The 13129-nt window shown below is 31.8% G+C and overlaps 2 protein-coding genes across 2 annotated transcripts in view; one reads left to right on the forward strand and one right to left on the reverse strand.

Annotated features, from left to right (window-relative positions):
- LOC117183086 (solute carrier organic anion transporter family member 74D) overlaps nucleotides 1-13129 on the reverse strand; it is a 196659-nt gene that overhangs the window by 173613 nt on the left and 9917 nt on the right. The window contains exon 2 of the mRNA XM_033376242.1: nucleotides 4620-4656. The gene's annotated coding sequence lies outside the window, so the exon portion shown is untranslated. The remainder of the gene's footprint in view (nucleotides 1-4619; nucleotides 4657-13129) is intronic.
- Nucleotides 1-13129, forward strand: part of LOC117183090 (chromatin accessibility complex 16kD protein-like) — a 70148-nt gene that overhangs the window by 1647 nt on the left and 55372 nt on the right. The gene's annotated exons all lie outside the window — the stretch shown is intronic.

Consider the following 13129-nt stretch of genomic DNA (forward strand, 5'->3'; position numbering starts at 1 on the left):
CCTCAACCCCTTTCATGGTAAAGCAAAAGCTTAATTCTTACTGTTTTCTCATGTTTTTCTCATTTTTTTACATAGATACTCGTAAATGAATAAATCACCAGATTTTACGAATTTTTAAATTAATTCTTAATTGTTTGATTATTTTTTGTTCACTTTCACAAATATATTTCCCAAGAATATCGAGAATTAAAGATATTCTATGAATTAAATGCGGTATATTTATTGAGCTTGGAGAGTGTATATTATTAGTTTAATTGTTAAAATAATTTATATTTGTTTGAATCCAAATTTTTAGCGATGAAAAGTAGAAAATCGTACTTTCTTGCTAGTTTTTCAACAATTTTATAAAGTTCTGCGTAAATCTTACACTTTCCAAGTTACTTTAAAGCTACTCCTTAAACAATCTATATTTGTTTGAGTTTATTTGTTTAAGTTTATTTGTTTGAATTTATTACCTTCTAATATCGCAAATAAATTGTATTTTCTGAACGCTTTGGCTAAATGTATGAATTTGAAGATAGAAATCTTTTTTTAGTTGTCTATTGTTTATTTAAACAATTTATAATTGATGCAATGCAACTTTTAACAGGAAAAAGCTAGAAAAATGTTTTTTCTTTCCATTATTTCAGGAAGTTTCACTATTCATGAATAATATTATTTTAATTAATTAGAATAATTGGCATTGTTATGAGATCATACATTTTTTTAATAATAAGAAGTAACTAAGCAAAAGTCATATTGGCACTAAACCTTTAAATTTGTTTAAAAAACTAGCATGAACGTTTTTTCCATTAAATAGTTGTATTTAAACAGAAATAAATGATTTGAACAAGAACAAAAACAACTGAACTAAAATAATACACTGTTCAAGTTAATTAAAAAGACCATAACATTAATAAAATGCCCTTAATTCATGATGTTCTTTGGAAATCAAATTGTTGAAAGAGCAAAAATTGTTTAAAAGTTAAAAATTAATGAAGCAAATACCTCAAATCTTGTAACTCATTCATTGATAAGAATCTATGACAAAAAAAATAATTAGGGTTTATATTTGGGGCTCCATGAATTTGGCTCAGGGGGTTTAAATAAAAATGAATGCTGGATTTGTATTCCTTAAAGAGTTTTAATGAGATCGTGAAAGTATTGTCTTTACATTATAAAACATTTGCACGTTTTGGACAGAATGTACACAAATGTATGTTTTCCCCATGTTTTTTTCATTATAAACTTCAGAGAGTAGGGATTTAAAAAAAATGTCTTCAATTTTTTTGTGAAACTAAAAGAATGAGCGAGGGAGGGGTCAAAAACCACAACTCTTTATTTATGGGCCATCTTCATCTTCATAATAAAATCAAATATATTAAATGGGTTTTGTTTCGAGAAAAAAACCGCATTATAACTCTCGAAAAAATGTTCTTAAACCAAGAAACCGAATATATTTAGAAAGGTAAGACATGTAGCTACCAGGTGAACCACAGAAAATTGTAAACAAAAAGTGGAGAGTGTAAGTAAAAGAAGCTCGGGAACGCCACAAAGACTCTAGGAGGCTATTCTTATGATCCAACGTTAGAGGAAACCCAGCGGAGAAGATAACGATTTATACTAGGCAGTCTGATAAGTCCCTGAAAAATGAAACACGAAGACGTTTTTTTGGCCAAAGTCGGTTTTATTTTTCAACATACTCTCCTTTTAGGTCGATACAGCGAGTCCAACGATTTTCTAACTTTTTGATACCGTCCGAAAAGAACTCGATCGGAAGGTCTCCAAAATACGCCTCAGTTTCAGCTATGAGCTCCTCATTTGATGGTAAAAACGCTTACCGGTGAGCCATCTCTTCAGGTTAGGGAACAAGTAATAGTCGCTGGGGGCCAGGTCTGGTGACTACGGTGGCTGAGGAACCAATTCGAAGCCGATTTCATGCAATTTTGCTTGTGCAACTAAGCATGAATGAACAGGCGCATTGTCGTGATGATAAAGCGGTTTTTTCTTCTTCAAATGCGGTAGTTTTTCGGCGATTTCGATTTTCAATCGGTCCAATAATGATGAATAGTATGCTCCGGTTATGGTTTTACCTTTTTCAAGATAGTCCACAAATATTATGCCATGTGCATCCCAAAATACGGAGGCCATAACCTTTCCGAGCCATTGTTGCGTTTTTTGACGCTTCGGAGTACTTGGGCCCGGTGGAACCCACTGTTTTGCCTGTTGCGTTGACTTAGGAGTGTAGTAGTGGATCCAGGTTTCATCCATGGTTATGAATTGGCGCAAAAACTCGGTCGGCTTAAGCGAAAATAATTCCAAATTCTGCTGGGAAGTTGTCACGTGAATTCGTTTTTGGTCCACTGTGAGCAAACTTGGCACCCATCGCGCGCAGAGCTTCTTCATGCCCAAAACTGAATGCACGACATTGCTCACACGTTCCAATGATATGCCTACCGCATTAGCTACCTCTCTCAATTTGACTTTGGGATCATTCAACATCATATCATGGATTTTTTCGACATTTTCTGGTGTAGTGACCTCTGTTGTGCGCCCAAATCGTTCAGCATCAACTGCGCTCGTACGGCCACAACGAAACTCGGTAAACCACTTATGAATCGTTCCAATCGACGGTGCAGAGTCCGGGTAATACTTATCCAGCTTGGCCTTGGTCTCGGATATCGTTTTCTTGCGAAGATAGTAGTGTTTGATCAAAACTCGAAACTCAGATTTTTCCATATTAAAAAAAACTCGGAGGTTAGTCGCTTCTCAGTGCTGTAACTTGTAATTGCGTAAACATAAATGGATGAAGTTTTTTACAGGCGTCATTTGAAGGATCAATCTCGACGAAAATGGTTCACATTAGTGAATACTAATGCCATCTCTTAGAATTTTCAGGTACTTATCAGACTGCCTAATAGGACCTCCAATTATTTTAAAGATTTTCGGAAATTAAAATAATTGTAATGAATTTTAACATATTTTAATATATTTCAAAGACTTTAATGGACTTAAATATATTTTCAAAGGTTTCAAGGGATTTTAAGAAATTCCAAAAAGTTTGTATATGAATTTTAATTTAAAAGAATTTAAAGATATGAAGGGAATTTACCGTTTTTTTACCGTGTAAAGTTTATTTGAGTAATTTGTTTGTACTTTCATGTGGGATTATGAATGGTCTCAAATAAATCGTTTCTTTTTAGATTCTCTACAATTTATCTTACTTCCTTCAATATTGTTGTATTATTTATTCTAATATTGATTTCCTATAATTTTTGTATGCAGAATTATTTTCTTAAATGAATTTCCTATAATAAATGGAATCTTTTACTATCTCATGCAATATTTTGCAACATTTTGCAATTTCATGCAATCCTGCAATCTAGTGTATACCAAAGATCCGAATAATTAATCGCACGTATTTAATTTTTGTTCTTTTGCAAATATGTCACAGAGCAGAGCTTTTAACTCAGCATGAGATCACTCAAAGAGACTTGCACTAGTTACACTTTCTAACTCGTACTTGACTGGCACATGGGCAGACTCGACATACCATATCTACCCACGAACGACGATGTACTTTGTACATAATTTTGAAAGTGCATCTGCATCTCTCTCTCTCTCTCTCTCTCTCTCTCTGTAAACAGAGTGCGTTGGTAGACATCCAAGTCGACTAGACTGGATCCTAATGTAACCGCAGAGAGTGAAACAATGCTGACAATGAGAAGTGCAACCTGTTCTGAATACTAATTCAGATTTCCATCATTTGCTGATCACAATAATAAATAAACAGCTTTTCCTTAAATAATGAGTAAATATTATGAACACGTCAACGGAATCCACATTGTAATTTATCAATAGAAAACAGTAAAATTCGTACAATATAATTACAAGATTTTTATGTACGCTGGAACCTAGATTTGTACACCGGTTAAGACACGGTCCACAGTGGCCCTCAACACAAATTTAGGAGCTCCTAACGCAAGCAGGCAGGGCCAAATGTATCATTTCCGTTGAATGTTGACGCATGACGCAACCAAATTCAACTAACGCGCTGAGAGTGCGGCCCACGGGCTCTTTGTCACGCTTAACTGAGCACCGCCTCTCTCTTGGTCTCACGGGTTCGCTTATCGCCAAATTGCAGAAGAAAGCAATTCTAGGAACGCATAAATCCAGTTTTATGAAAATCCAGGTTCTAATGGATATGCAAAAAAAGATTATATGGTAATTAGGGATGTGTAAATTGATTAATCCTATATACATATTTTTTGACATCGAAATTAAATATCTCATAGGGAATGGTATGACAATTATTCAAACTAATTTTTAATTTTTGATTATAATCTATTAAAAAAATATATAGGAAACAGACTTTCCTTTAGAAACAAAATCTTTTAATTTGTTTTCGAAATACAACCTCTGGAACTTTCAAGTCCAAAAATTGTACTTTTTCCTCGCCAAGGCGTTGGGTTCAGGTTTGAAAAAACTTGTAAATACTTATAATAATACTAATAATGATATTTATACTATAAATATAAAATCCCCGTGCTAAATGTCAATCGTATTACGAGGGAAAATATTATTTGAAAGAAATTAAATTTATATTTAAACAAAGAAGAACTCCATTCATAAAAGCTCACCTCATCGTTTTTTCTCCAGACCTCATTCATGCTGTACCTAAAAATAAAAACCAAATTCTTTAGACCCAACAAAGCCATAACAAACATAATAGTGGGGTAAAAAAAGGAATGCTCACTTGAGCTTTTTAGAAAATTGAAAGAAGGCATTATGTAAGACATCCTAACATATGATAGAAAGAAATTAAGGGTGATCACAAAAATTAATGATTAATTCTTAAAATTCTATGAATGTTCCCTGGTCAATTTTTTATTTGCGTTGACCATTAGTATTAACAGGCCAGCATTTTAATCTTATAAAATTCTCAAATTTATTAATTTAATTCAACCAAAGTAGATGAATTTTTTACCATAAAATATGAATTTTAGACCCAAAACGACGAATTTTCAACAAAACTTCAATTTTCGACAACAAAATGACTTCTTAACAAAATAGTTCAATATTCAAATATTCAAAAGAATGGTAGAATTTTTAACAAAGATGTCAAATTTTTAAACTACATAAATTAATTTTTCACCAAATTTTTATTCAAACAAGATTAAATTTTCGTCAAAAGCGTATGCATTTTCAGCTAAATAGTTCAATTTCCAAGTTAGTGTTTAAGCCAAAAAAAATTATTTTTTAATAAAACGATTATTTTTCAATGAAAATGTGACAGTTTGTATTTTAACAGAAACAAATATATTTTTTTAAGACAATAGTTATATTTTTAAGCTAAGAGCTTAATTTTTAAGAAAATAATTCAATTTTTCGCCTAAAAGTTGAATTTTCGATGAAATTTCTATAAAAAAAGATGAGTTTTAAACCCAAAATGATACATTTTTAACAAAGAACATTAATTTTTTACCAAGAAAGATATCAGTTGAATTTCCAACTACAAATTAATTTTCTACCAAAATAGAAGGGACTGAAAAAATAAATAAAACGAAAATAAATAACTAACAAGAAAATTATATCAGAGCAGCTGCATTCATTTCCAGATTTCCTCATTTTTGCCTGATATTATCCATAATTTTTATATAAAGTGCCTTTTATAGCAATTCATTCACTTTTGAAAGATTTTTGTTTTAAATACTTGACTTTTCGCTAACTTTCCCAAACCAATAAAATTCCCTGACTTTTATCTATTTACCAGGTTTTTCCTGACATACGGCCGCTCTGAAATTAAATTTATTCATGTTATTAATGATTAGAAATTTTTATATTAATATTCATAATCGCGTTAATTCCCTGAGCTGTTACATTATGAATACATATTAGAATCTTTTATAAATGGAATAAAATCATTTTGAAGTAAAATTGTTCAATTTGAAATTTATTATTCTTGACATTGTTTAAAGTGTTTCTTATAGAAATTCCTTAAATTTTGTAAGTTTTTTTTTAAATCTTACCATTTTGCTTAGCCAAGACACTTCCCTGAATTTTTCTTGATTTGAAAGTTTTCACTGACCGACGGTCACTCTGGATATATAAAATTTGGAATCAAAAGTCAAAAAGAGAAAAATTCAAATTTAATTTTTCATTCTTCCTAGAAGGGGAAAACTGAAAGAGATCAGGATTAGTTTTCTACTATAATGCTCTAAACCTTCAACTTTCATTAAATTTTTCAAGTTGTAAAGCGTATATTTATAGGACTGTATATCAAGGCATTTCACTCGAGCGAACAAATGCGAGGGTGCATATACAAAGTGACGCTTGTTCCTCGTTGGAACAAGTTTAAGTTACCGATGGCGGGTAAATGCACCCATAGCACTTTTATCGCAGATTGTTTAACTCCAAGATTTTGGTTTGTGAAGATAAAGAAGGCGTTAAAGCTCAGGTTGAGCGTGCTTTTTATATCAAGGGTCTAAAATATCTTCACAAAAAGGAGATAAAGTAAAGCTTCATTCATCAAATAAACCTATCAATTCCCCCACAAAGAACATTCTTTTCAAACATAAAAATAAAATGAAAATCTGCACTGCGATTTCAAATAGGAAACCAGTCAATTTTAACAATTTTTAAACACCAACCAATTATAATATTAATGCCTCTTTAAAAATCAGGTTCAATAGCTTTTTTAAGCTCTTTGAATAGGGTGCTTGCTAGAGATTTATCAGCGAACTTTGTCGGAGCGTTGTCGCGGAACAAATATGTTACTTAAATAAGCAAGATAGGAATTCTACATTAATGTTAAATTTATACCTCTCCCTTTATACCTCCTCCTTTGCTTCCCTTTCTCACTTTTCTATATGAATTCCTTGATTCCAAGCTGTATAACAAGGCTACAACCAAGTGAATTACGCTTCACCCGAGTTATCGCTTAATGGTATAATAATAATAAATAATTTTTAAATTGCTACAATACAAGTATTTTAAATTATTCTTTTCTCAGCAGTTTCCAGGAACTAAACGCGTTTCCAAAACAAGCACATAAATATCTTGAATAGGCTATGAAAAAATATATTTTCCCAGAAGAGAGTAAACAAAGTTCATGATCAGTCATTTTTTCAAGTTACTGTGAAAATACATGTATTTTTTAGGATTCACGCAGTCGTTGACACTTGTCTCACATGAAGCGTTGTCGGAAGTTATGCATGTCTGGTGGTTCATTGTCCCAGACGCACGAAAAAAATGATAAAGAAGAAAATATTAGCAATACAGTTCATATTCTATTTTGAAGATCAACAGATTTCCTCTTTCAATACGAGACAAATCACTCCGTAAAAACTACCGTTTCCAACAAATTAACACGCAAAAAATTAAAGTATAAAAACTTTATTGGATAAAAGCCAATTTTCGAAAGAATTCGAAACTCAAATTGAAAAGTTGTATCCAAAGTCGAAAGAGAAGTAGAAATCTACCGAATTTAAAGTCAGTAGCATAATTTTGAAACATCCACCTTGAAAGGAAGGACTTCCATGCCTTTAAATGGTGTGCAAAGTGCTATGATCCACTAGGAATATGCGAGAACAATATTAACGCATGCGCACTTTGAAACACATCTATTGAGTATTTTTAGGTGACGTCACGCCCCGCTGGTTAAATCAGTTTCTTCGCATTCATTATTCTTTGGTTTAAATCACTGCATCGCCGATGAACGAGTATTAGATCAAACGAAAAACATTGTAATGGTTCAAATATAAGTTTAGATTACCCTGAGTCTTTAGACACTCTAACGTCAGATTTGAGATATTATAATTTTTTCGCCTAATTTAATAATCTTCGATCGACAATACAGTAATATTATTATTATTACACCATTAAGCCATTTCCCTTTCGAGGTAGACGTGACTGACTCGGTGGGGAGGGGAGTAATGTGAGGAAGGGATATAAAATTTTCAGATGGATCTAAAAATCCCCTGATATTTATTTAAATGAAAAAATGTACAAATAACTTCCACATTTGAGGAAAAATCACGACAACGAATTTTTCACTACATACGCCCTAAAAAATATATTTCCCCGTAATTGTGTATGTCGGCAAGTCTAACCTGTCGACCAAGGGGTAACTTGCGTGAAGAAATTAATTTCACCGGCGGGACATCAGCTTAAAATACTAAATTTTGCGAATCGAAGAAATAGACGCGCAAGCGCATTTTAGAGATAAGTAAATTTGCACAAGGGTAAAATAAAAAGACTCTTAAAAATTCATTCAAAAAAGTTATTTGCGAAATATGAAAATGGACATACGGCATTGAAAATTCGGTGAAAAAGTGAAAAAAATTGCAAAAGAATTTTTCGGAAAATTTTTATAAAAATAGTGTCATACACGTGCGCAAAGGCAATATTGCTACTCGTGCGTTTGCAGCTTTTGCCTTCAGTTCCCGCTCATGCAACAAGTTTCACACTCGTCAGCAATCGCCAATTTTGCGCACTTGTGTAACAAATAGCTAATGAAGAAGTAAAACATTAGTGCTGAAATTGAAAAAAATTGATTTTCAAAGTATCCATAATTTAAAATAATATTTTGAAACACATTTGGTAGAGAAAGATGGATCACCACTGTATCATAAAATTGCAAATAATAATAGCCCTATTGCAACACAATGCTTGTTAAATTCTTTAAATAATACGCAATCACTAGACAAAACTTGTTAATGTTAATAGCCGAGTTAACAGCAACTGTTGTTGAAGAAGTTTTCATCGTGTACGCAAACCGCGCATACGATATGATTCGACAGTTTCTCTGTAATACCAATGATTAGATGCAAAATGAAAAGTGTAGTTAGTTACTAGTTACCCACATGTAACACGCAAAACAATTATGCAAATTTGGCTCGATATATTTCATGGCACATATACATTTTTATAATAAAATACGTTGCGACATATTTGCTTGCAATGATGAAACGGAAAAAAATTTTCGAACCCAACGGATTTGAGTATGAGTGTTCCAGAAGACACATTCATCAATTTTCCGAAAATGGAGCTATTTTTTTCTCAATCAAATAAATTCTGATATACATTGTAGCAGAGATTTCAAAGCATTTCAAAAGATTTCAAATATTGCCAGTATTTTTAAGGTCTTAAGGTATTTCACGGGTTTACATGGAATTTAAGAAACTAAAAACGATTTCAAACATTTAAAAAAAACATTTAAAAAAAAAATTTGTAATTCACGGAATTTCGAAGTATTTCAAAAGACACGAAATGTAAAGGGTGTCTGGGGATTTTAAAGGTATTTTGAGGGTTTGAAAGAATTTGAAGCCAGGTCTAAAGATTTTAGGAACTTTTAAGAGATTTAGAATTTTTCGACGATTTCACGGGATTTTAAAGGATTATAAGAAATTTCAAGAGAATACAACAGTATACTGGGGGGAAACATTGGACTGGCTTGCATATTTTTTTGTTTAAATTATGTTTTATAAAAACTGTTTCTTTACGTGAGCAATCTGACTTTCTACACTATTAAAACAGTTTCAAAATATTCTTTAAGTGTATCCATGTATTTTAGAGGATTTCATCAAATTTTAAAAGACTTTATGGTGTTTCAAAGTATTTCCGAATATTATAAACAATTTTAAGGGATTTCCAGGAATTTCAATGTGTTTTCAAAGATTTGACTGTACTTCAAAATATTTTAAGGGATTTCAAATATTTCAAGGGATCTCGTAATTTTCGAAATATTTTACGGAATTTCACATTTCTATAGAGCGTTTAGATATTTCTGGTAATTTTAAAGATATCAAACAATTTTACGGAATTTCAAAGGATATAAAGAGATTTCTACAGTTTGTATAGGACTTGCAGTTATTTCCAGAGGGCTTAATTTTGTTAAGGAATTTCAAAACATTATATATGGTCAGACTTCAAGAAGGGTTCAAACCTCGACTCTATATCTTTTTAGGCGTATTTTATTTCAAATATTACACAATCAAAACATAAATAATGGTATAAAAAAAATAATTTCGACAGCCAAAACAGTTTTCAGCACTTAATCGAAAAAATTCCCATACATTTATTGCGAACTGATTGACTTCTTTGAATGAAACTTTTATCGCTTCAATTTAGCACTGCAGTATCTCGAGAGCAAGTTTTTGTTCTGAAATTAAAATTGCATTTTTAATTATCGTCCAAAGTTGGAACATAGTGTGCATCAATTTCGTTCTGCAATTCAACTTTATTTGAATCGATTTAGCAACATGATACCCAAAAATAGAAATCAGATTTTTAAAAATTGAAATTGGATTTTAAATCACCGTCAAATGTTGAGAAAACTTGTCCTTGAAGCCACAAAAAATGTCCCTGCATTTTCTCCGAACCTAATGCGTAATGCCATTTACCAATCAAATTTTAGAAGCTTCAATTCAGTACTAATGTATTTCGAAATTGTGAACGCTTTTTATCTTCCTTGAAAAATGGTCAAGATGATGAATGACCTTTCGGAAAGCAGCCATTAATTAGTGGTTAAACTGCAAATATTCCCTTACTGCGTAAAAGAACTAATATGTGAACCTTCATGTCTAGAAAATGGATTGTCTGTAATTTCCAACTGTAACTAGACAATTCATTCGGCAGTTTTTCTACTCAATTAAAAATAGTACCAAGTAGGCATAGGTATGGCTGAGCACAAAAATTACGTGGCATTAACGAGTTCCCACGAATGCAGTGCTGGATTAGAGGTCAAGAGAGAACCCTGAACCGAGAAATAAACAAATCGGGTTTACAGAGAGGAGGAAATGACAAGAGCTTTGCACGTGGCGTGATGACTTCCGGTATTAGAATGGACCACACGATGAGCACACGCTGAGCTCATAATCCCTGAAGGCTCTTGCTCTCACTCTAAACGCAAGGTCATCTCAGAGGACTCGGTTCAATTACCTCATAAAACGGAAATTTAGGATCTATTCTTGCTAAATTGTCACCGTATCATCAGTTTTATCATTTAATTTCAATTTATTTCTTTTATAGTATTCTTACGATATATCATTTAGAGTTAAGTTATTTATGTGTGGGTTGCAAAATCACAAATTAAAAAATCAAAGACCTCTAAATTATGATGAAGAAATAATTAAATAAGAATAAACGAATAATCTATTAAGTATGTTGAAATTACTATCTATTCCTATTGCGAATGCACTGCTGTCAACATTCTTTCAGTTTGGACTGGTTTAGACCGTGAAATCGTTTCCTGTCAGTTGCTGCCATGGTTATCGTGGTTTGGATAAGATCTTGCGACACACGAACTGCTCCAGAGGTTATTTCCAAGTTAAAAGCAATCGATACAAAGCTGGTCTGTCCTCATTTTAAATCCATATTGTCCACTTACGAGACTACTTTAAATTCAAATAGGAGTTAAAAATAAGATTGCACTATCCATAACATTTTTCGACTTCTTTCTTGTCTTCCAAATACAGTCTCTATTTTACACCAGACTTGTTAGATAATTGAGAGAAAACGTGATAAAAATCGGGATATCATTAATTCTCATGCTTTTTGTTATTTTTATATTAAAATACAATCAATAAAAATACAAAAGATTCTTAAAAATATAAGTTTTAAAAAATTAATTGAAGTTCTTCTCAAAGTTTCTAACACATAGTGTTCGTTAGCAGAATCATTCGCCTCTTAAATAATTTGGTTTTCAAAGGAAATAAGACGACACGTGTTTTATCGCTTTTCGAAACAAATAATTTTCACGAAGTTATAAGTATTTTAAATTTCAGGATTTTTTTTAATACTAGTTTTTTTGAAAAAGTTTAATTTTTGCATTTTTCTTACAATCCCCGAAAGATTCGATAGACTGATAATAAAAAATTGTGCGTATTTAAAAAATAAATAAATTTGTAGTACATTCAAGGTGTAAGTAAAGGAACACTTTTCTATGATCAAATGAAAAAAAATTAATAAGAAATTAAAATGAACTGTACTGCCTGAAATACTATTCATGAACCCCGCACTTAAAGGTTTATATATTAGTTCATTCATGTAGTCGGGGTATTTTTTTAGTCCAAAAAGAAATTAATGGCTCTATTCCAAAACCACATGTCCAACATTTGGACCATTTTTTAGGATAGATAAAAAAACTTGCATAGCTATTCCAGTTTTATTTTTGGTAATTGATCCCCACAATTTTTCGTTATCCGGAAAAAGAAATTTCCTACTTTTTACGTTCAAATCGGTCGGTCAAGAAAAAAACGAAAAAATTTAATAAAGTTTAATTAAAGTTTAGCCACTTATTATGAAATGTACAAAGAATAATTTTCCCTCAATAACTTTTAATTTTAACTTATTGTGCTCGGAAAATGTCACAAAAAATGCAAACTAGTAGTTTTATGTCAAATTCATACTAAGTGGATAAATGATATAGTTAATGAACGTCAGAAATAATATTTTTACATGTATGTTCCAGTTGGTTAACCAAATTATATTTAATTAAATTTGATTTAAAAAAATCGCGAAATGTTAGTATTTTCTGAAATTAAGGAGAAGGTAATGGTTTTATGTAAAATTTTACTTCATCGATTTTTATAAAATCTCCACGTTTTGAGGCCTCCTGCGCCAGGAAAAAAAAACGATTTTTACGAAGGTATCCTGTCTGCGATTTGTCTTTAGTCTGTCTGTAGTCTACCCGTATTCTGTCTGTGTCTGTAGTCTGTAGGCAAGATAACTTTAGAAATAATTATCATATTGGATTGAGCTTTGCCACACATTCTTAAGCCCTAAAAGAAAAGGACACGTTCGATAGACAGCTATTTTAAATAGAAATTTAAGAAGCTATAGCATTATCAACATTTTTAAACTTAATTTTTTTCAAGATTTGAAAATTCTATGTTCGGCTATTCATAGTCCTCGAAAATGGAAACAATTTATCCATAGGACCCGGGGCATCGGAGCCGTGTGGGCTGGGTAGGCGTGAGCCCACCCAAAAAATAAATAAGCCTAATAATAAAGTAAACCTAATGCCTATCTTAAACTTTTGAACATATTTTTAGTGAGCCCACCCATGAAAAAATCGTCCCGACGCCCCTGCACATGAATCTTTTCCAATAAAAAGAAAATTGTCAGAGTTATAAAGTATCCACCCCCC

Source organism: Belonocnema kinseyi, chromosome 2 (assembly GCF_010883055.1).
Source record: "Belonocnema kinseyi isolate 2016_QV_RU_SX_M_011 chromosome 2, B_treatae_v1, whole genome shotgun sequence".
Lineage (NCBI taxonomy): Eukaryota > Metazoa > Arthropoda > Insecta > Hymenoptera > Cynipidae > Belonocnema > Belonocnema kinseyi.